Source organism: Rhipicephalus sanguineus, unplaced genomic scaffold, assembly GCF_013339695.2.
Source record: "Rhipicephalus sanguineus isolate Rsan-2018 unplaced genomic scaffold, BIME_Rsan_1.4 Seq706, whole genome shotgun sequence".
Lineage (NCBI taxonomy): Eukaryota > Metazoa > Arthropoda > Arachnida > Ixodida > Ixodidae > Rhipicephalus > Rhipicephalus sanguineus.
Genome location: NW_023615813.1, coordinates 166,812 through 191,981, shown reverse-complemented (window position 1 = coordinate 191,981; position 25,170 = coordinate 166,812). Strand labels below are relative to the sequence as shown.

At 47.4% G+C, this 25,170-nt stretch overlaps 1 pseudogene; it reads left to right on the top strand.

The window, feature by feature from the left end:
- The first annotated feature begins 15 nt into the window (after window positions 1–15).
- Window positions 16–23,327, top strand: LOC119378155 (uncharacterized; annotated as a pseudogene).
- Window positions 23,328–25,170: the final 1,843 nt, after the last annotated feature.

Sequence of the window (25,170 nt, the reverse complement as noted above, 5' to 3'; positions counted from 1 at the left end):
ACACTGAACGTAAACCGTACCGGTAGTCCGGTAGTACCGGCATGTGCGGTGTGTGCGCTCCATGTGAGCGAAGGTAGAGTACACTGTAGCGAAGGTAACGAAGTAGCTTGCTTCGCTTCTCGTATTGTGTGGTTGTTAACACGTGTTATCGTGAGTCTGTGTAAATAGAATGCGAACAACAGAGTCGTTATACGGAAATGGCCGACGACCTGCCGAGCCACCCGTCCCGTTTCGACAGCTCTTGCCCATGCAACTGAAAGACAAGGTCTCTGGAAGAAAGGTCGCCAGAACGGTGCGTTTTGCAAATACCACTTTTCTAACCAAAGAGCTGAAGCATCATATCCAGGGCGTAGCCAGAAATTTTTTTGGGGGGGGGGGGGGGGTTCAACCATACTTCATGCATGTTCGTGCGTGCGTTTGTATGTGTGCGTGTATATATACGCAAGAAACTGAAAAATTTCGGGGGGGGGGGTTTGAACCCCCCCAACCCCCCCTTGGCTACGCCCCTGATCATATCGTTAAACAATTCTACATTCGCTTTTCGTGCCCTGAATCCAAGTGCAATCACTCCCATTCGGTCTGATCTGTGTTGTTTGCGCTTCTGTGTCCCTGTTAGCACCGCAAAATTTTCCGGTATGAGCACGGTGTCGAACCGGAGCCTGAACCGAAAAAATAGTATGAGTTATCGGTTCGGAACAAAGCGGTTCAATAGCTCTGGGCACGAAGACATACTGTGCCGTCTTCTGCTCGTAGCGCTTCTTTGCTGCGATCGGTACCCGCCTGTCTTTCTGTTTTTCTTTATCTGTCCTTTATTTGTTTGAGTTAACTAGTAAACTAATAAACATTTAAGCTAACAGGAACAGCAATTCATTACGTCCGACATTTGGCGCAGGCATGATTTCACGATTTGAGAAGATAGTCCACCAAGTTATCAGTTAAAAAGTCTTCTACTAATGCTCCTTATTACCCCGAATTTTTGTAAGTGTTGTATACTGTGCCTAAGTTTGTCGCTCTCCCCGACTTCTATGGCCAACTTATTACAGATGTTTTGCATGCTTCTTGAATGTTATGCCACATGTAATTCATTGTTCTCGTTTTAACCATGAAATCATTTCATGCAAAAATTTGCAGGTTTATTTGGTATATTTTATGCCTTTTTTTTTCAGCTCGTGTAAGAAAGTAATGGGATTAGAACTTCGAATACTATACGTGACAGCAGTTGTTGCAGTTTACATGGAGAGATCGATTAAATGGAGACTCATCCAAATGATTCCAGTGTTGCCGTGGCAAAGATGACCGGGTTCCTTAACATACAGAGGAATGAGGTTACATATGCGAAAATAGTTACCTGCCATTAAGTAGGCATGCCTCGCCTTTATGCAATTTAGAGAAAGCAGTTGTTTCACCAGTTAATGTGTTTGTGATGCACAATGCTAATAATAATAATAGTAATAACTGGGGATTAACGTCCCAAAACCACGATATGATTATGAAGGACGCCGTAGTAGAGGGCTCCGGAAATTTCGACCACCTGGGGTTCTTTAACGCGCACCTAAATCTAAGTACATGGGCCTCAAACATTTTCGCCTCCATCGAAAATGCAGCTGCCGCGGCCGGGATTCGCGATGCACGATGCTGTAGCCTTTAACTCAACCAGCACTGCACTTCACACGAGATTAGTCTGTGATATACTGCTCTCCATTTATCATTAATTTAGATGTGATTGGGCACCAGATTTAATGCTGGCCGTGTCATATCTAACGTAAATGCATCAAATTATACGAAGTTTTGTTGCTGAACAGATTCTACAAAACTTTTCACTTCATTTCATTTCAATCTATGTGCAACATACATATTTTCTAACATTTCTATTCACCCCAGCTTGAAAATTCCACTGTTCCATCTGTATAAATTTCTTCTGTTTTTCCTGTTCTCAGTATGATAAGCAATTGAAAGAGATACAAGGAAGAGAGAGCATCAAAGGGCTGCACATGCTTACAATGCAACTCAGTGCTCATAAGATGGTTGTTTATGCGTGTATGCCTGCTGTAGCTACTTTTACCTAGTTTCAATGCTATTTATGTGAAAATATTGATAGCTGTTTCCAGTGTCAGTGGGTCAATTTCTTCCAACTCCCGACAAAAGTTGCAGGTGTATCATGCACAATGCATGATTGGCATAGCGCATGATTGGAAACGAAAGGGGACATAAAATGAAATGACAGAGTACAAATCCCGGTGAACTTATGAGTGCAGTCAGTTAAGCAGTGGTGCCTGGAGTGTTTCAGCACACACTTAAGGTAATAGCATTGTGTAACGTGTTGAAGACGAAGTTTACTGTGCCTAACTTGCCTAACTGGTTCAGTGTTATGAACCAGTTTGCAGACCGCCATAGATTTTAATTTCACAAACCGGAACTGAACTGGAGTGATGTGAAGTGTGTTGAACCCGAACCAAGCTCGTCTTTTTCTTTGCTTGTTTTTTTTTTTGACGCCCTGATTATATGTCCTATCCTTTCACAGTGCAAACAGCCCATGACCAGCCACTGGAATATTTAGGGTGACTACGTCGTTAGTCATATTCAAAGCAGTGCAAAACATGGAAGCACTAGACAAAGAAGACCACAGGTCCTGTGGTGTGCCTTGTCTTGTGCTTCCATCTTTTGCACTGTTTTAAGTATGAACCTTAACCAACTTGCCCTGTCTGACATCCTTTTGTCATTAGTTTTTATGTTTTGCATGAAGATTTTACTTTATGGTCAAGTTTGTATTGGCACTTGCCCTGTTTGTGGCTTCTTAGCTCTTCCCATATAATGAAAAGCCGTTGTTAACTTTGGTCAGCACCTCTAAACAACCCAGTTTAGCATGTCCGATGGATGTGCCTGAGATTCTGCAGGCCCTTCCGGCTATAGATTCTTATGGTATTTGTTTTTCATGATTAAAACAAGACAAGTAATGCTAAAGCCACAGCAGGGCCCAGCAGATGACTGCTAGCGCCATTCCACTGGTTGTACTTTCCTTATTTTACAAAAAAGACCATGAATCTGATCTCATTGAGATACCTTTGCAAGATGTCATCGTGAACTGGAAAGACTGCATTATAATCAAGATGGATAGGCACGAACCTAGGAACTTTCTGACCACGCAGTGCATATTTAATTGCGATGCAAGTGCACCGTGTGACCGTTATGAAATATGCTACAGAATGTACACCTTTTTGCCTACATTTCGTTCTTTCTGCACCTTTTACCTGTTTTTTTTTCTTCTATCAAACTTTTCATATTTTGTCCATATACGCTAAGAAGAATGATGCCATAGAGACGTTACTTCTCCCATTGATGCTAAGTTCTATAGCTAGACCTTGTCAGAAGAGAGTAATGCTAATCTCATTGAAACCTGAATTTTGCTACACTTACAGATGTTGCCTGCTTACCAGAGATGATGACCTTGTTCTCTTGCTTGGCTGAAAAAAACTACGATTCCAATAATTGTTCTAAGGAAGTCACCGCATTTCAAGGATGCTTCAACAAATTCCTGGTATGTAAATGTGTGTACCTCACTCAACCTGTGCAGTAGGGGGATTGATCGAGGGCTCGTTTGTTTGTTAGACACAATTTAATGAAACCAATAGACAATGAAACTAAGGAAGGTATCGGGGACATTAATTGTAGGTTTTAACTGCAGTGTAGTAATTATGTCATAAATGGAAAGGAATTATAGTGGATGAAAAATCAACTTGCTGCTGGTAGGGACCAAACCTACTACCTTCGGATAACTCGAGAGTATGACAGAAACCCATCCGGCTGGGATGAAACATTAAAAGAAGGGATCTGACAAACAGTTGCGCTATTCATTGTAAACGTGGCTCCCGTTGGGGAGCTGAAACGTTGATGCATTTGTTTTTTAATATCATTTCGGACGGTGTCCTGATCCCTCCTTTTAATAACCTGTGGAGAACGTGTTCGATGCTCTACCAATTGAGCTATGGCGGGGGTAGCTTTTCGATCGACATTATTGGGTATTTCTGTTTTGTGTAATCCTGAGAGTGTTAGCCAATGTCGCTTGCAACTGCGACAGTGAGTGTGGCACATTCTTTTTTTGCCAGCTGGCATTACGTAGCACGTGTCTTGTTACACACTGGCAGCTGACGAGTAAACCCTCGCATACTACTGAAGCCATCAAGTATGCCGAAATGAGACCCTTTCTATGAATGAACGAAAGAGTGGGGGATTGATCGAGGGTTCGTTCCTTTGTTAGGCACAACTTAATGAAACCAACAGACAATGAAGCAGCACTGGATAATACTCCCAGGATTACACGAACATGAATACCCAGTAAAGTTAATGGAAAAGTGACCACCACCAGTGCTCAATTGATATAGCATCGGACGTATTATTTGAAGGTTGTAGGTTCGGTCCATACCACTAGCAAGCTGATCCACTATAATACCTTTCTATTTATCTCATAATTGCTACACTACAGTTAAAACCTATAAGTAATGTCCCCTATCACTTACTTAGTTTCATTGTTGGTTGGTTTCCTTAATCTGTGCAGTAGCAGTGGCTTTACTAATTAATTTTGTTGTCAGCTATTGAGCTCATGTACATGTTTCTTTGTTGTGGTCTTGTTCATTGTGCATTGCTTTATTAATTTTCTCAAGAACCTGTGTTGAAGAGGTGAACATTGCTGTGCATTGCAGTTGATTGTGCTCTAATGTTTGCTAATAGTATGGGATTGTGTAGTCAGCACTGATTCAAGAATCAAGCACAAACCATTGAGCGTGCTTGAACAAATGACCCCTTCCTGATTATTAATCATCCGCAAGCTACAGAAACACCTGCCCAAGCTCTACCTTAGAAGAAATGGTTGGATGTTATCTCTGTGTGATTGTTTTAAGAATTGTATTAGGTTGCTAAAGTTTGGATGACAGAGAAAATTCTAGAAGACTGAACATTACTAATTGGGCTCTGCTAACCAAGTAGCTTTGTTAGATTGGAAAAAATTGCAAAGAAGATGGAAAGTAGATTGTACAGTGATTTAAACAAGACGGAAGTTCAGGGCAAATGAAAGCTTAAACTTATGAAAGCTTGGTAACAGGGAGTGTTACTGGAGCCAGTCTTTTGACAAAGAGACTTGGTTTCAGCAGGGCAGTAACTGCTTCATAGCAGCAATGTCGAAACAGTGACATCCCTTGTTTGACATTGCTTGCAGTGATATTAGTTATGCCTAAACTTTAAAGCTCATCTATCAAATCTTGAAAAAACATATCACATATTTACTTTCAAAAATTCTGTTTTAACCAAAAAGCTCAATATTCTGGACAACTATCACATGAAAGTAAGGAAAAAAGGAAAATAATTATTCCTTAGACTTTCATACTCTAAAAGTTAGATTTGTGGTCATTAAAACCATGCATTGCCTGTTGTGGTCATAGCTTAGGTAGATATTGTGAATTGTTTTTACATGAGCATCTCAGTGGTCTTCAAGCATCTAATGCAACAACTTAGTGCAGAATCAGCACCATCTCGTACCATTTGCTGCCATATTTTAAAGGCATTTACGAAATTGCTAGTACTTTAGGATGGCACCCTATATTTTTGTATGTATGATAGGGATCTTCCATACACAGAAAGCGCAAATAGGGCATAGAATGTCACCCTAATTTAAAGCACAATAAAAGTTGCCTCCTCCGCAAAATAAAGCATGAAAAAGGTCAATAGCCACAGGTCAATGTAGTAATTCTCTTTCAGAATTTTGTAATTCATCATTCGCTTTCAGTGTGCCCTCCCAGTGTTCCACTGTTGCCATTCACCACTCAGCATATTGCACTATAATCAAGTGAATGTAATTTTTGCATTATAATGCCCCTGGTTTGCACTAGTAGTAAATCAAAAGCTTTACCTGCCATAGTGGCTTAATGACTATGGTGTTAGGTGCAATGTCACGGGTTCGATTCCCGATTGCGAAAGCCACATTTTGATGTGGGCAAAATGCTAGAATGTCCTTTGATTTAAGGATACATTAAAGGGACACTAAAGACAAAACGATTTTCTCATATTAGTAAAGTACTCTTTCACGATACCAAAACACCACGCTTGCTGCGAGAAAACGCTTAGTAAGGGAGAAAACGTGCAAAAACAAATGTGGGTGGCGACGCCACCTTGAAGTTCCCGCACCATTTGCTGTGACGTCACATGTTTTGACGGCGCCTACTAGTTGGCTACGTAGTTCCTAATTGGTAAAAATGAAGTATTGTCCTCTGAGGGGGCCATAGACTTAGCATACCAAGTTTGGGATAATTTTGTTGAGCCACTGGCGCCAAAATACCATAAATACACTTTGAAATCCGTGACGTCACGCGAGGAGATTTCGGCGCGAAATTTAAAACTGAAACTTTGAACTTTATTTTCTTCTCTATTAATAAACCTGTGATGGTGAAATTAACGACATTAGAGTTCTCAGAACACAATTTATCGATCTAAACCGATTCATTGTTTCTTTTTAGCGTCCCTTTAAAGAACCCCAGGCTGTTAAAAATTATTTCAAAGTTTCACACTACAACATGCCTCAGTAATATTGTGGTTTTGGGGTCTGACCCTATGGAGAGTGTGATGAAGACGTGCCCCATTGCCCTGTGTATATTACACATTGTACAAGCTTTATTAAATTGCATAGTTGGCTGTGGAATTAGTCCTGCTGCACTTGCCATGTCTTCCATGTTGCCTTCATAGTGGCAGTTCGAGAAGTGGACCTTTATCAAAATTTTGTGACCATGTGCAAACAGAATGAGGTTGTGGAAGGCACCACAATTTTCACTTAAAGGGACACTAAAGAGAAACAACGAATTGGTTTAAATTGATAAAGTGTGCTCGAAGAACTCTTTGTAGTTTATTCACCACCATAGGTTTATTATTAGAGGAGAAAACCGAGTTCAAAGTTTCATTTTTAAATTTCGCGCCGAACTTTGTAATTTGTGACGTAAAAGACTTCAAAGAGTATTTAACGTATTTTGGCGCCACTGGCTCGACTAAATTTCCACAAACTCGTTATGTCAAGTATCTGGCCCCCTCAGAGGACAATGTACTTTGATTTAATCGATTAGGAACTACGTAGGCCCAAGCAGGCGCCGTCAAAAATATGTGACGTCACGGCAAACGGTGCGGGAATTCCAGGTGGCGTCGCCACCTGTATTTTCTTTTTGCGCGTTTTCTCGCTTATTAAGCATCTTCGCGCAGAAAGCGTGGTGTTTTTGGTATCGTGGAAGACTACTTTACTAATGCGAGAAAAAATCGTTTTGCTCTTTAGTGTCCCTTTAACATACATCTATTTTGTTGCCATGTGAATAGATTTTACAACTATTTAATGATTGGGGAAATGTAACTGCATATTCATTAGATTCTGTTTCTATTACAAGCTACACCAGCAGCTGTTAGAAACGGCTTCAGTTAGTGCAAGACCAAGCAATATGTGAACAGTTTGATTCAGTTTGAACAGTTCATTATAGAGAAACAAGTCCATGACACGGTAAGAATAAGTTAGGTGATGACTCTGCCGCCGGTGCCGCGTCCAGATTGTGTTCGCCGCCTTGGCTGTTTCCTTTGGCTGCGACAGGTGGCGCTAACAGACGGGGCTCATTGGGGAAAGGCCACGATCTGCGCGTTGTAGGTTATTGCTGTGGAGCCTCGCTTGTTTATTACGTTCGATATACTTGTGCACATAGATGTGAATAAATTAGTACACTGAGATTCTGCAGTAACGAAATTGATTTTTAATTGTATCGGAAGATTATTTCCCAACAGCGTTCTTGTCATATAAATGTTCCGACAGCAGCAAACGTTGGTCTGGAGAGCGGTCGCATTTTGACCGGACCGCGTTAAAGAGCTCGTTTTCGCTGAAATTCCGGTGTCGGCGGCGTCGGCGTCTTTGGTTCTGAGTAGGGTGTGCGAATATCAAATTTTTTGAATACGAATCGAATACGAATATCGAATCGAATATCGAATATCAAAGGTAAAATGCCTCCACAGTAACAATATTTTTTTAACACGTAGCTATTTGAAAAAAAAAAACATTAACAGCCTGACTGGCAACACAACATACACTGCTATCTCCAGAACACAATGTCCAGGCTAGCACAATGCACATCACAACACAAGCAAAATCACGGCACAATGAAAGTAATGACTAGACGTTATCATGAAGAAATATGAGTTGCTCCATATGATCAGGCAGCAGGCGCTCCTTCTAACAGAGACAACTCCCCCCCCTTCCACTGAAAAGGCACGCTCGCTTGGAACAGAAGTGGCTGGCATAGGGAGGTACATGGGGCGAAGCTTTGCCAGACTGGGGTATCTGAAGGTGCCTACAGTCCGCCACCAGTCACATGGGTCACTGTCTTTCTTCAGAAGTGGTCCCGCATAGTGAACGAGTGGTAGTGCGGCACGTTACGGCCGCATAATATTGAAAATGTATGGTTACATGATCGCCAACAACGCTGCACGTCGGAGATGCACCAGCAATAAATCATACATATTGGGACGCTCGTCGCAGGCAGATATCGTGCCACGATGTTTATCGCTCTTCTCGGCAACGTTTTTAGCTATACGAACGCAGCAGAAATGTGGAAGACGAGTTATTTATGCATGATAATCGAATCGAATATTCGAATTTTTCGAATATTCGAAGTTATCAATATTCGAAACTATTCGAATACACGATTTTCGAATCGAATACGAATATTTCGAATGTAATATTCGACGAATATTCGAAACTTTCGAATATTCGCACACCCCTAGTTCTTAGCAAAAAAGCAGTGTTGGCCGTGAGTGAAAATTCGAGGTAGCTGCTATAAGGATAGCAACTCGAAGGATAGCAGCTCGAGGGCGTTTGCGGTTTGGCTTACCTTGAGGCAGTCTCCACCAAAGAGCGAAGGCACGCTAGCAATAAGGAAGGCGATAGTGCGCGTGCGTGCTCGTGTGTGTGCGCGCGCGTGTGTATTGCGAGTGTGTGCTTGCGCGCGTGTGTGTGAGCCTGTGTATGTGTGTGCGTGCAAGTGTGTCTGCGTGTGTGTGCGTGCGCGTGTGTAGGGGCATGTGCGTGCGCGCGTGTGTGTGCATTTGCGTGCGTGCGTATGTGTGCGCGTCTGTGTGCATGTGCATCTGTGTGCGTGCGCGTGCATGTGTGTGTGTATTGCGTGTGTGCATGCGCGCGCGTGTGTCTGCGTGCGCGTGTGTAAGGGCATGTGCCAGCGCGTGTGCGTGCGTATGCGTGTGCGTCGGTGTGCATGTGCGTGTGTGAATTTGTGTGCGTGCATGTGTGTGTGTGCGTTTATTGCGTGCGCGCGCGCGCGTGTCTGCGTGTGTGTGAGTGCATGTGTGCGTGCGCGTGTGTAAAGACATGTGCGTGCCCGTGTGCATTTGTGCGCGTGCGCTCGTGTGTGTGCATTTGCGTGCATGCGTATGTGTGGCTGTCTGTATGCATGTGCGTTTGTGTGCGTGCGCGTGCATGTGTATGCGTATTGCGTGTGTGAGTGCATGCGTGCGTGTGTGTGACGGCATGTGTGCGTGTGCGTGCGTATGTGTGTGCATTTGTGTGTGCGCGCGTTTGTGTGTGTGTTTGTGTGTCTACGTGTGGATATCGCTGTTGCGCTCTAGTTGCTTAGCAAACTGAACGAAAAAAAACCTTCGTCAGACAAGTTTCAACCATCGAGCCGAAATGGGCATAACCGAACTTCCTCCACCAAAAGCTCCATTTAACTTCCTCAGCGAAATGGTGACCGTGTGACATGAACCCCATCTCCCTCGAGGAAAAGACGAGGGAGTTAAACGGAGTTCACGGGTGCACGTGTGACAGGGGTATTACACGCGTTCTATTAATAACTTCGATCGACACGCGACCCCTGCCTGTTTTGCGGTTAGCGTCTCGCATTTGCTGCATTTTGGCCTCTGGCAATGTCGGCTGCATGATATGGTGTGAAGAACTTCATTGGGTCCCGAAAGTCAACCCCTGGCAAACTGATTATAATCACGTGAATACCGTAAACGTAAAAAAATCGCGACTGCATCAGAGAGTAGTATGTACAATGATTTCTGTTCACTGATTGTTTTTCAACATTTAATGTTTCTTTGTCCTAATAGGCATAGATGAGGCAGCTCAAAAAGTGGCATCTGAATGTAAACAAAAAATTACCTTTCCGGCTTGATGACGACGTGAGTCGGTAGCGCATAGGCCACTCACACTGTCAGTGTTGTGTTCAGAAGCCTCCTGTTCTTCACGTGGAGGAGGCTCGTCGCTGCTGAAGTCGAAGCGTGGCCTCTTGCGTTGCGTGCCCGTTGATTCAGCATTGCCATGCCATGGAGTAGCTGTCTCTACGTGCAATACATTTGGCGTACATTCAGCGGTCGGGTAAGGCACTTCCGAAGCAGTTGAACCTTTTCGCCCCCGTTGCTTCCGAGAAGGCGGCAGCAGAGCCTGCCGTTTCGCGGAGGTTTCCTGGTTCTTTGCTGCACGGTCAGGCATTTTGGGCAGCCGTCGAAAATGCTAGGCACAGCATCCGAAGAGAGCGTAGGTCTCTTTCGGGCGTGCAACAGGACGTTTCCCTTGTACTCTGCATGATATGTTGCAGAGATCGCTTCTTCCGGGAAATGCTTCGCGCACACATGGTCAGTCGGCTCCAATATTCTGTCTGCTCTCAGAATCGCCCGTCGCCACTTATCTAAGCGCTCTGGTTCACGCGGAGCCTTGAAAAGCGACACACGCTCCGTAGAAGTCTTGCAATTCGGGACAAAACATTTTTTTGCCCATTTCGAGGCGCAGCCAGCGACAAGGCCGCTAAAGGGTACTCGGCATCATCCACAGCGTCGAGGTATACGGGCACTCAATCACAATACACGAATTAGCAATACAAATGCACTGACAGGGCTCTCAGGCACAGGGCAACGCGTTTATAAATCACAAAATGTCACGCACACAAAGCTTTCAGGAAGATCTTTCTTTGCGCACGAATTTCAGAATGAGCGCCGCGCGAGCCCCTGAGACCCCTTACCGTAGCGCCATCTCAACGGGCGCCGCGAAAACTGCTCGTGGCTCAAGGCCATCGGCGAACACAATCTGCCGGCGTCCTCTCCTCAAGCGGAGCGGCGAGTGTCAGCACCTAACTCTTTCTTACACCGTGGTCCATGAGACAAAAGTTTTCTTGGCAGTGCTCCCACATTCCAAAAGCGAGTGTCTTAACCACTGGGCTAAACATCCATGCTTGCAGAATGTTAATATATCTGAACCATATGAATAGATTCCGCAGTGTTAAACAAATGCAAAAAGAGAGCACTTGCCATGAAGCTTTCTTCAATATTGTGGTAGTGGAATAAAAGCCCTCTTTAAGACAAGATTTAAAGCATACATAGAGGATTGTGCACATCAGGAGAGTTGATACTGTGTGAAAATTTGATGCCAAACTCGTGTTTCAGCGGTTGCGGGATGTACCGTTTGTGGGGCTGTTCCAAATTCAAACGAATGCTAGAAAGAAGATATAGGATGCCATGCCCATGCTACCCAAAAAGTAGCGTTCTAGGGAAGGCTGCAAATTACAATAAAACTGTGCTTATGCAAAAACAACTGCCAAAGAGATTCTGCATGGATTTTTTTAGTTTCTCAGCCAGAATTTCATTTCATCTTGCGAATGTAGCCGCTTATTTTATCAATGATATGATGTTTGCCATATGAGCTTTCGCTTATAATAGCTCAAGAACGCAGCACCGCAGTCCAAATAATGGGTGCTATTTATGACTTGTGCATAAAGATATTATATTCAGACATTGAATTCTCCATTTAAAATGCCTAGACTGAACAGAGCCTCCTTTGGAAATTGAAGGGCATCGTTTATAAAATTTGTGAATTATTCCTTGTTTGTTGCATTTAGAACTTGTCATTCTTGCTCTGTGTAAGCAGTGTGTTCTTCAAGGAAAACGATACCGCTGCCATGGTCGCACATTCAAAGCCCATTGAAATGGAAATGGTGGAATCCTTTCAAGTCATGAAGAGACATGATGCCTCTTTGGCAGGAAGATGCATCATGCCTCTCCTGAAGCAGACATGATTTGGTGGAATCCTTTCAAGTCATGAAGAGACATGATGCCTCTTTGGCAGGAAGATGCATCATGCCTCTCCTGAAGCAGACATGATTCCATGAAACCCTGGATTGTGTGGTAATCGAGCGCGCCCTCCCCATTGGCGCCTCGTTCCCCAGCTAGCGCGTGTGTTGGCCCCGCGCGGCTCGAGCGCCGGGGACCGCCGTTAATCGGCAGTATGGCAACCACGGCGGCAGCGCCAGGCCTCTTTGTCTGGTGCGAGCCATGTGTCGGCTTCCCGGCGCGCGGGCACGCGTCCGGGCATGCCTCGACATGCTCACATGCTCACGCCACCAAGCTAGCTTACGTCACGGCGCAACGCCTGTCCTCATTGGCCGCCAGTGACAACCCCCTTCCCCCTTGAGCTCGCTTCTGTCTTGCGCGGGCTTGCCCGGGGGAGCTCTCAGGCCAGCACGAGAGGTTAACGCGCTGCTCTAGCAGGCGGCTTCTCGTTCGCGTGCTCGACTGCTGCCCTTTGTATGATAGTCGCAGCGCCGCTGGCAAGCGTACTCGATCGGTCTGGCGGAGTTCCCTTTACGGCCTGCAAGCCCGTGACTGTCGCACTGTGCTGCATCTTGGGTTAATAAACCCGTGTTGTTTGTTGACCTCCTGCCTCGAGTGCCTTTTCTGCGCCGTGCCGGAGAATCGACGAACCCGGCCGTAGCGTCTTTGTTCGCTGCGGCAGTGGAGAACGTCGCGTCCCTTGCCGGTCGCCTCGTAGGGTAAGCGTCTCGCAAACCTATCTCCACATAACTCAGTCCCAACGTGGGACTTGATCTCGTTCGATGCGGACGACGCTGGCAGCACGAGGTAAGCTCGCCTTAGCGGCCCTCGGCTCTCGGCCACCGGGAGAGATCCCGTCTTTGGGGCCTCCTTTGGTGATGACCGCTCGAATGTGGACTACAGTCCTAGCCTAGCCAGTTTCGGGTTTTCTCAGCTGGTCTAGACACACGCGGAGCACGTGCTTTCGGGCCCCTCCAATGCGTCGTCTCCGCTCGCTGGCCTTCCTTTGTTAGCAGCGCAGCTGAGTGACCAAACCGCCGCACCGGAACGTCCCTTCCTAGGCCACATGGTGCTGGCGTTCACACGCTCGCTGGCCCGTCGTTGTCACGAGCGTAAAGGGTTGACAGTGTCGTCCGCGAGCCAGCTCGCATAGGCGACACCGTCGCCGCGTTTTCCGACGATCATTTTCCTCATGCGCGCCTTGGCGACGCTTTCGGCAATTGTGAGCCACCGTGCTCCGTTGTCGATTCGTTTGCCTGTCGCATGAGGCATCATGCATCCGTCGGTGCGGAAACCCTTCTCCTCTGTGCCGTTTATGGCCCCTTTGGGTATGGCGTGCATGTCGGAGAACAGGCGCACGACCCTACAACGGCGGCGCCTGCCTCGGAGCAATTAGCGCTGCACACAACTGCGGCACGGCTCCAGGCAAAACATTGCCTTCCATCTCGCGAGCAGAACCGCTGTTTCGTGCGGCGCTTCGCGGTTGGTTGTGCGCTGGGAGAATCGCGCGCGCCGACAGCGCTTTGTGCATCTCCCGGGTCTTTCGCTGCCCGTGATTCTCAGTCGCGTCTTTCTCGCGCGCACGGGTATCGTGATTGAATCCCCAAGCGGTGGCTACAGGGTCGTCCCTTTCGGCGCCCTACAACCATTTGCATCCCTCGTAGTGGCTACCGCTGCCTTTTAAGTTCGGGACGCCACTCGAGATTTCGCTCGCCGGTAGCTTGACTGCTATGTCAACATAGTGCCATTGGTGGAGGAAACGAACCCCATGGCGCTAGTCTAGCTTAAGCGCTTGCGCGAGCCCTCGGGCCGCCTCGCGCGCTGGGCGTTGACTTTGCAGCGGTACAACTTCGTTGTGCGCTACCGGAAAGGGAGTTCAAACGTCGTGGCTCACGCCTTGCCGCGTGCCCCCGTTTCGGTGTGACACTTGTGTTCACCACTCCCGAGAGCAATCGCATCGAGTAGACTCCGGGGCCTCTGGCTCCAATGGGTCGAAAGGAGCGAACCCCGACGGCGAATTGACTTTTGAGTCGATCGCCTCGGGTGAGCACGTCACTTCAGCCGGTATCCTGTTAAGCAGAGAAGAGATACCGAAGGCACAGCAGTGCGATCCGTTGTGGGCTCCAAGAGCCGTGCTCCCAAGGAGCGGGCGCGTATTGACAGTCTGGTATTGCTGTCGGCGCCGTGTGCCGTTTACGCAGTCTGGTATTTCTGCGGGCACGTTGGATTCGCATCTGTTTGTCGCCGGCGGAGTTCTCCTGCGCTACACATCCCACCGGAAGAAGCTCCCAAGGAGTCCTTTAATGTGGGGGTACCCCGCTGTCTAAGGAAAGCCACCGTCGGCTATTTCCACGACTCGCGGTTGGCCGGACATACGAGTGGCCGTAAGACTTTCCAAAAGTTGCGCCGCTCTGCTACCTGGCCAGGCATTAAACGTGACGCTCTTCACTCCTCGTGTGACAATGCGTGCAGTCTCGTGCGGGCAAGCCCCCCGGGCTCATGCAGCCGCCTTCAAACCATTTCGTTGCCCGCAGCAGCGACTTGGGAGGGGGGGGGGAGGCGGTCACACAACCGCAGGAAAGCCGTGAGAAGGCTGGCTCCAAGCCACGCCACCGGTACAACCTGCGGAAACGCACCTAAGCAACCTTTCTCCCACTGACAGGTAGCTGGACTTACAGTGAATGGAGAATAACCGCTAAGGTGCGGCGGCACACGTCTGGAAGTGGTAGAAGGCCCTCTTGGCCGAAAATACCCTCTGACGTGTCGTCCAAGCCATACCCTGGCAAGCGCCCCCTTTTGTTGGGCAGCACTGTCAGGCAGGCACCCTTTTTGGCAAGCCGGTTATACCGGGGGCACTCCTGTCCGCTCCTGCATCGCCCCGTCGTCTCCCTGCGCCTACCGTGCCACCAGCCTGTTCCTGATCAGCTGGCCTGCTGTTCCCTGGTCCTTCCTGCTGTGGCCTGGTTCCTGCCTTCTGCCCTGCAGCCACCTCCACCCTGCCTGGCCCACCTGGCAGCTTCGGCAGCCGCCCTCGGCGGCTGGTCCGCCCACTCAAGCTTTGGCCCAGGCCCGAGCGTGGTCGCTCCGGCTTCCGTTCCTGGCTGCCTGCTGTTCCGGCCTGCCGTTCCTGTGTGGCCCCCGTCCCAGCGACTTCCGGCGGTGGGCTGCCGCACGCAACTTGCAGCCACGCCTCGTACGTTCCCGGCTGCCAACCTCTCCAGACCGGTGAACTTCAAGCGGGCTGGCTGCCCGCCCTTGTGCAGTCTTGCCCCCGTTCCTCCTGGGCTGTGGACCTTCTTCCCGGCGCTCTCCCCTTGTGGTGGAACTTTCGGTGGAACTTTTGCGTGGCCATGGCCGACCTATGGACTTGTACCTTTGGGAAGACGACACGCCCCTGTTGGACTTTGCCCCGTTTGCCAGCCCCCTTGCGGCTGAGCTAACCTTGCCACTTGGCCTCGGACAGCCTCTTTCACAGGCTGGTCTCGGTCTTTAGGAGGGGGGAATGTGGGAATCGAGCGCGCCCTCCCCTTTGGCGCCTCGTTCCCCAGCTAGCGCGTGTGTTGGCCCCGCGCGGCTCGAGCGCCGGGGACCGCCGTTAATCGGCAGTATGGCAACCACGGCGGCAGCGCCAGGCCTCTTTGTCTGGTGCGAGCCATGTGTCGGCTTCCCGGCGCGCGGGCACGCGTCCGGGCATGCCTCGACATGCTCACATGCTCACGCCACCAAGCTAGCTTACGTCACGGCGCAACGCCTGTCCTCATTGGCCGCCAGTGACAACCCCCTTCCCCCTTGAGCTCGCTTCTGTCTTGCGCGGGCTTGCCCGGGGGAGATGCTCTCAGGCCAGCACGAGAGGTTAACGCGCTGCTCTAGCAGGCGGCTTCTCGTTCGCGTGCTCGACTGCTGCCCTTTGTGTGATAGCGTAGCGCCGCTGGCAAGCGTACTCGATCGGTCGGCGGAGTTCCCTTACGGCCTGCAAGCCCGTGACTGTCGCTGTGCTGCATCTTGGGTTAATAAACCCGTGTGTTTGTGACCTCCTGCCTCGAGTCCTTTTCTGCGCCGTGCCGGAGAATCGACGAACCCGGCGTAGCGTCTTTGTTCGCTGCGGCAGTGGAGAACGTCGCGTCCCTTGCCGGTCGCCTCGTAGGGTAAGCGTCTCGCAAACCTATCTCCACAATTGTGAACAAGGCTCTTGTGTGGAGGCCAAAATACTCTTTAAAAATTTTCACTAAATCCTTTCTTAGTGCTTGACCCACATTCTCTTTCACCTCGATATCCAAGGCAATTTCAATTTGGAAGCTCTCACGAAGCAGCCAATTAGGCTTGCAGATATATGAATGGCTATTTTATTGCAATGGCTACTGAATGTGTACAACCGCCCTTTTTTTTTTCGCCTGAACGCGCCAGCGCCAACCGCAGACTTGATAAACGCCGTACAATGGAGCGCAGCGGCGAAATGAACGAGAATACGCGCATGCACGCTATGGGCAGTGCTGGGCAGCTGTTGTGTGCTAGGCCTTTCCGGGAACCGGACCCACCCCCGCTTCTATGGAGCACTGCTATCGTCATCCTTTTTTTCTTGTCTGAACGCTGCCATCAAGTTAAGAAAAGTTCAAGTGGTCATGCTTCAAAGGGATGGGATGTGATTACAACCACTAATTATACTACGTGCGTATCAGCTTTTTACAGCGTAGCTGTCAAGTTTTTCGTTATGCCATACGGAGTCGACAAGAAAACTCTCATCGTCAGCGGCTGGCGCTTGTTCTGGCTCTCTTCGTACTCTCATGGTCTAGTCAAGCCAAGCTGTGCCAAGATCAAGCTAATTAAGCCATGTCATGTAAGGGTATGCTCATTAAATTAGCATGACATCAAATTTAAGGTCGAGATGTGCCATTCATTCGATTGCTCGTTATGCATAGGTCTTCTTGGCCAAATTTGAATGGCGTCCGTCGCGTGGAAGTAATTTTATTTCGAGGGCAAAGAGCGTACAAAAGCTCAACGGAAGATTGACCACGCTGCGACATCGACACTAGGCTACGTGTAAGGTGTGATACATTCCGCAAACCATCCTGAGTGACGATACGCTAGTAACGGTGACGTCGCCGATCTGAGTGTATTTATTGTGGCGCCGAGCCAGGCGACGTTCTCACTCCCAGCCGGTGGCTCTCCTTGCTGTCCCGGTCCGTGCTTGCGATTCATCGTGTCGCATCGACTAATTTGTCGTGCGAGTGCGATTGATCGCACTCGCACAGCGCGCGTACGATCAATCGGAGCGACTACGAGCCAGCATGTCGGGGAACCACTGCGTAGTGCGGGCCTGCTCGTCGAGGCCGGATAGGTGGGGCCATCTGGCGGCGCAAAGAAGAACCTGGCAAGCACGAATTGTTATTGTAGAAACCTATCGTATTCTATTTCTCGCTGGTGTGCATTCGCTATGCGATATTCCATAGACCCCTTTGCGTATACCGGAATGCCGTGCACGCTAAAATTCTCTGAAATAGCTAATTGAGACACACCAGCGAGTATGGCCCAAGCGTGCGTCCCCGGGCACCTCCTCGTTGCTGCTTGGAACGGCGTCCATTTCTGAATCGCTATTTTGCAAAGGGTCGAAGCGAAATGATTCGCGACGTCGCGTATCGCGGTGATTCTAAGTTCCAGAATGTCGTCTTCAACACAAGTCGATACTTTTGACGGCGACGCTGGTGACAAGGCATGACTGAACGTGTGCGCCTAGCAGACGAAATATTAGCTGAGCAGCTGATCCTCACGTCACTCCTTTCTGTGGACAAGTGGTAAACTGGGGCGCGGTCTGGAGTTGACCGCGAGGGAGCGCTGCCAGCGCTAAAAAATGGCGGGCTTGCAGGCCGTTTTGAATCGCGCTAGATACCGGTGATATAAATCAATAAAACAGATAGCTATTCGTCCTTCAGTTGCATTTTCGGTCGCGAATCGCTACTAGGGGGTAGATAACTACTCGTGGATGCAAAAAATCTTGACATGCGTAAATTTGATGTCAGTGCTCCTTTAAGACCTTGCTAAATAAGGTCCTGAAAATTAAAATCGTGTTATTAAGGACGCACTAATAACGGTCTTGTTAATTCGTTTTAAAGGTCTCGCTAATTTAGGCTTCGCTAATTAGGAACGTGCAAATGCTAATAATGAATACTTGCTAATTAGCAACGTCTGAATTAAGATGACTCTAATTTGAAGGTCTTAATTACCGTGATCTTAATTAGTTACTAAATAATAACAGGATCCTCAGCGAAGGGTTAATTAGAATGTTCTTAATTCGCACGATTCTAATTAGCAGTGTCTAATTCGTAAATCTTAATTAACATGATCATAATACATGTCTTAATTAGGCAGACATTCAGTAGTATGACCTTAATTAGCGTGATTATGACATGGCTTGGCATGACCTTAGCATAGCTTGGCTTGACTAAGCATGAAGACGAATAAGAACATGAAGAAAACGGGAGAGAGCGCTGGCCGCTGATAATAGTTTCGACTCCGCATGGCATAACAAAAGCTTAGCAGCCCCGCAGTAAAAATGCTGATACGCACGTAGTATCAGCATGTGTATCAGCCTGTGTAATCACATTCCATCCATCTCAAGCGCGATCACTTGACCTTTTCTTTGTAACTTGATGGCAGCGTTCCGAAAAGAAAAAAAAAAAAAGGATGACGACAGCGGTACTTAAAAGAAGCGGGGTGGTGTCCGGTTCCCGAAAAAGCCTAGCAGACGACAGCTGCCCAGGACTGCTCATAGCGCGCATGCGCGTATTCTCGTTCATTTCGCCGCTGCGCTCCGTTGTGCGGCGCTTATCAACTCGGCTGTCAACGCTCGCGCATTCAGGTTAAAAAAAATGGGTGGCTGTACAGTCGAGTGCATAATTTTAGAGACCACAGGAGCGCGTGCCGAGGCGCGTCGCTGCGCCTTCTGGCGGCTGCACGGCTCTGTCCGGGAGCGCGTACTGCGCACGCTCGTCCCATAACACCCGGCAGCCTGCCCTTTCGCTCGTTTCAACGGCGCGCATCTCGAAAACGATGCGGACGGCGCAAGGTGCCACTTCTGCAGTCGCTGTGCAAGCACCGGTACTCCCGAGCGATAATATAGCGGCGAAAATGCCTCTAATGTAATAGCATGGCTCGAGCGCGCCATGCAATACGCTTTCTTCCTTGATGCAGCGCGGAAAACATGCAGTTTCTCAGCTTTTCTCAAACGGAGTTGCGTGATATGCTCATCTTGCAGTGATGAATTTGTGCTCTGTCTCGGAGACGTTATGCCAGCTCCATTTCTTGGTGCGAATATCGCGCGTGCAGTGGTATGCAGTAACCACTGAATATCGCGCGTCCAGAATGAATAGCCAGGAAACGCGATAAATAAACAGTTTATTCTTATAAGCCAGAAAAAAAAAGAAAACGATAGCTATAACTGCTATCCAGGAAGGATCACTACTTTCAGTATTTAATAACGCCCATCGGCGGCATCACTTGCGCCACATGAGATGGCATCGTAAAGCGCGGCCACGATCTCGGGGCGTGCACGAAGTGCTTCCCACTCCTCCTGTATGGCCGCGAATAGGGTCTCCTTCGTTGAACTTCCAAGATTCCGCGCTGCAAGTCGGCGTTTCACGAGACCCCAGACGTTTTCAATGGGGTTCAGGTCCGCTCCTACAGGGGCCATTCCAATGTGCGAACAGCAAGGCCCTCAAGCAAAGATTTCACACTGCGAGCAGTGTGAATCGGGCTCCTGTCATGCTGGTACACGAAACAACCATCCTTGAACGGCCCATTCAAGACATAAGGAAGCAATTCTCTCTATTATAAGGGAGTACGTGGAGGCTGAAAGGTTCCCATCGATAAGAACCAGTGGTCCAAGTCCTTCCTGGTCATGGGGCCCAGACACTCACAGAGCATCGGCCACTGGCAAAGACCGACTGCGTGTACTGTGGTGAATACCTGGCGAGGAAGGAAATGCTGGATTGGTTACACGGATTTATAAGAACGACAATGGCACATAGTCACTTTATCCCCGAACAATTTCGTCTTACTTGAAGATCCTATAATGAAATTTTAATTATGCGAGATCGCCAAGATGGTGCGAAATATTCTACATGTTGGTAAGGCACCCTCAGTGCGTTCCAGAAGGCCTCGCAAACTCAACTGTATTTTCTAAGGTAATGAGGTACAATATACAAAAAAAACATCACACATTGGCTAAGGTGCTTAAGTTTGGCGAGCTGCTCACGATAAGAAGTAACACAGCTTAAAGAGAATCAAAGCTAAGCAACGTTCTACAGGAAGTTCGAAGACAATAAAGTGCTGGGCTTTACTTGCCTTAACCACAACGTAATTAAGGCGCACTGTAGTGGGTGACCTGCCATTAATTTTTACCAGTTGCGGTTACTTACCTTGTGCACTACTCTTTCTACACATCAATGGTAAATAGTACATTGACATGATAGTACAAATAGTACATAGTACATGACATTAATGTAGAAGACATCGCAAATGTTACCTCGAGTTCATTGGACGCCATACTCGCCGTTCCTGATCCCAGCGACTTGAAAACGTTGATTCATCGCTGAACACGACTTCCCCCCTCTTCTGATCCCCATGTCTGCACAGAACGCGCAAACTGCAGTCGAATGGATCTTGCCTGTCCGTGATGTGGGGCTTCTGGGCCGCGACGCAGTTGGCAAGCCCTGCTTCTGCCAACCTCCTACGGATAGTCCAGACGGACGCGTTGAGATGCAATGCATCTTTTATGCCTTTCGCTGATATATGGGGATCAGCTACTACGGCGGCGATAATTAGCCTGTCCACTTCGTCATCTGTGCATCTTGACCTTCCAGCACGGTCTCTGTCACTGATCCCCCTGTTTGTCGGTACGCTTGGATGGCACGACTCGCCGCATTTCTTAACCTTTGAAGGAGCCGGCAGATGACCCGCTGAGAAAAGCCTTGGATGCTTAACTCTACGATGCGTCTCCTTTCATCAGCTGGTACTCGTGGCGTTTTGAATCGAATGTGGGGGCCTTGAAACCCCGATCTTATACTCTTTCGAGAATGGCACTGTCCAATGGCTGTCCAATAGCTGTGCTGTGCCGCGATATGCTGCCATTCAACATTTGCTGTACGAGATAATTCTTATCGTCACCAAGCCCGAAAGACCACGAAACAAGGCAAAGAATTGACAAAAATGACAAAATGGTACTGCGCCTGCGTCGCAAGCACGCGTGAACCTTCTGAGTGCCCAATTTTTCTGACAGAGTTATAATAAAGAATCGCATTTCCACGCAGTGAGTAATGTGTACAAAAGGAGCGGTGTGCCGCCGTGCGAGGTATTTGGTCGAACAGCTTAAGGAATTAACTTTTGTTTCCTTGTGGGGCCTCCAACATTTGAGCACTTCGAACTGAAATGTGTTCGCCTGTAATTCACTTCAGTATTTACAAAACAACGTGACCAGAATACCAGAATACACGCTGATGCTCGAGCGACGGATGTTAATGGAGGCAGTCTCAATTCCCGACTACTTCGCGTTCGAGAATGTTCCGTGCATATGTCATGGGTAGAGTTCTATTGAAATACTGAAAGCGGTGACGCCCCTTTCAACCTTCGTGATTTTCTCTGGTTTCCGGAAAAAACATTCCCAGATACCCCCAAATATGAAAAGACTCGAAAGTGAAAGCCTATGACATCTCTTGCACGTCTCAATCCGCATTAATTCACGCTTACTTGTCTTAATCTACTATAATGCATCCAATTAATGGGTGACTTCAATCGGGGTTTATGGTTCGTGTAGTAGAAGACGACACATGAATATCTGAAATTCGAATCCTAGAAACTCTTGGGTCGAGGCTCGACTCCTACCAATAATAAGTGCGGGCTCTCGACGTGACAGAACCATGATATATAGAGAAATAAATTTAATATATAGATATGACATAGAGCTCCACCAAAGTAACGTCTTGGGAATGTTTGCTCATTCGGGGTTCTTTAACGTCCACTCAGTATACTAGTTCCAAGTATCTCTCCTCTATCGAAATACGGCATGCGCGACTAGACTTGAAGATGCGTCTTTCGGGTCAGCAGCCGAGCATCGAAACCACTGCACCACCGCAGCGGCCTTAATAAAGGATTTATCCTTAATAAACCGAATTTGTTTTCACCTTTCTTCCTCGGCTCTTTTCTGCAGCTGTTGGACGTTTGGTGGTTTCATGCATGTTCATAGACACATGATATTTGGACCGAGTATTACTACGTGCGTTAGTTCGGCGAATGAGAGCGCAAAAGGCAACACTGCTGGCTGAGCTTATTGATTGCCTAACTCGACATTCAAAATGTGATCACGCCGCGGATCGCCTAGGAGTAACGTGCACTATGTGCAGCACGCCGAAACCCGCAAATGATGTGCTGTCGTCACATTAGCGCTCGGCTTTTTTTCATTGTCTTCACAGCGACTACAGAAGTGACACCTTGCACCGTCCGCCACGTTTCGAGATGCGCGCCGTTGAAACGAGCGAAAGGACAGGCTGCCGGGTGATATGGGACGAGCGTGCGCAGTACGCGCTCCCGGACAGAGCCGTGCAGCCGCCAGAAGGCGCAGCGACGCGCCTCGGCACGCGCTCCCGTGGTCTCTAAAATTATGCACTCGACTGTACATGACAAACAAGCCTAACATTCTGTATGGTTGACAAGGTCTTGCTCATAGTTGCCACATCCAATTTCCAGACTGTTATGTGTAGAATGATGCAGAAATCATTATTGCAGTCTATGCCTTCAAGGCACCTGGTGAAAATTTAAAGCTGCTGTAGCTATCAGGTGAAAGTGCAATGTCCCGCCTTAGTTAGACACATTAGCAGATCATTAATTGCCTTTATGCTAAACCATGTGAAAAGTGATACAGATTATGTGTGTTATGTTAAACTTTGTATTGGCATTATGTTGATGTGCCACTTATGTCTTGAGTATACATGTAGTGTTTGACGCAAGCTGTATGCACTTGTTACCCTTGCAGAAACAGAATGCACAGTACAAGGCTACTGGCTCACTGGGAATCCTTACTCCAGGACTAAAGGCATCACAGTTGACTTCACAGCAGGCTAATGCACTTCTCAAAAAGTATCCCATTGCAAATATGTTAAAGAAGGTTCGGTAGTGTGTAAATGCTTGTTACTGTAGTTGGGAATAAAATGTCTGTTTGATCTATTTAATCTTTCATGCTCTGCTGCCTGACAATGCTTAACTAGAGGACGGATAGTACATCAAAACAAAAATTTGTATTAGTTGTCTGATTAAGTTGAGTAACCAAAGAAAACACTTCAATAATTCATTTTCTATTTGCACTGAAAATGTGCAAAGTTTGACATGCTGAATGTGACAGTGTTTCAATTGTCCATCTAGTAACAGTGGCTTGAAGCGTTAAATGTAATAAAATGTAATAACTGTAAAGCATGCTAATGGTTTCTGAAGGTATGTCAGTGGATGCTTTAATGAGCTGCTTACATTTACAGTTGTGCTGGCGCCCTGCTGACTCCTTGCTGACGGATAACTACCGTACTACTCGTGCAATGGCGCAATGGCGGCCGCACCCATGTAAAAGCCGCACCCAGAACTTTGTTAAAAAGTTCCCCAAAAATATATTTAAAAATTACCCAGGTCAGGGCTGGACAAAGATACTTTGAAATTGTATCGCGATATGATACAAGATACTCGGGCAAGAAGTATTTGAGATACAGATACAAGATACTTCCAGAATTACTGTATCCGATATGATAATTCCCAATTGTATCTTCAGATACTTCGATACATTTGCAAATTTGCTATTATAGATGGATATAATGAAGCAGCAAGCGCTTATGTACGGAAATGTTTGCTCGAGGCCACTCTTGGCCAAATGGGCTGGACATCTAACAGCTCGCCAGAAAACATACTCGGACTTTCTCGGAAACTACTTTCCCGCAACGTCCTCCGCTTGTGAAATATTGCAACTGTGTACATTTGAGTAATATATCATGCGTATCTGGGACTATTTACTAAGAATGATTGCTGATAATTGTCCGATTCATATTATCCCGAGATGTATGTCGCGGAAATAAGTCGCGACGCGGAAATGAATGCGCTCATTATCTTTATAAAAAAATATATATTAAATCTCGGCTATTTAGTTGACATTAAAGTCGGAGTTACGTTTTAATCATCCACAATAATATTATTAATACAACGTTGAGTTGCAGTCGAACGCGAGCAAGGCGAAGATCATGTGGTTCCTTGTTACCTCAATCGGACAGCTTAGACTCGCCGCGTGCATCTAATTGAGCGCATGTATCAAGAACCATCTACCTCTAAAAGAATTAATGTTGGGCTAGTTGGTCGTGCATAATGGGCCCAGACATTACCGCAAGCATATTAGACTCTGCTTCACTTCTTTCACAACACCGGTCTAACGGCGCACATCTAATGCACATATACACACAAAATGCAAGTCTATGTCACAAATAAAAGGAAGACGAAGAAAAGCGTTAGTAATCTGTTTATTAGCAGGGAATGGTTCCACATATATTTTCATTCTGAAAGACAGGGCGTGCAAATACGGGCACAAGAAAGAAGTCAAGACATCACAAACGCCGACTAAACAACTGCGAAGGCGCACAACGGCGGTAAAGAATGGAGGCACGAAAACTTATCTTCATTATACAAGTAAATCGACGGTTGACTCATGCATGCGCGACCACTATTATCGATATGCCATGCCTCAATCATTAGACGCGTTTCTTCATTCCTGTGCTTGTACAGAACTGCGCATTCATCGAATTTTGGTGTGCGCTTACACTCTCGGCAATGAAAAGAAAGAATAGAAGGTGAGGCTCCGCTTAGCGATCTATTATGTTCCAATAATCTTTGGTTAACACAGCGGCCCGTCTGTCCTATGTAGAAGCGGCCGCAGGTAAAAAGAACCTTATACACCACACCTGTACGGCAGTAAGTGAATTTGTTGGTGTGTTTTACGAAACAAATTTCTGCCTGCTTCTTGTCTGTTACTCG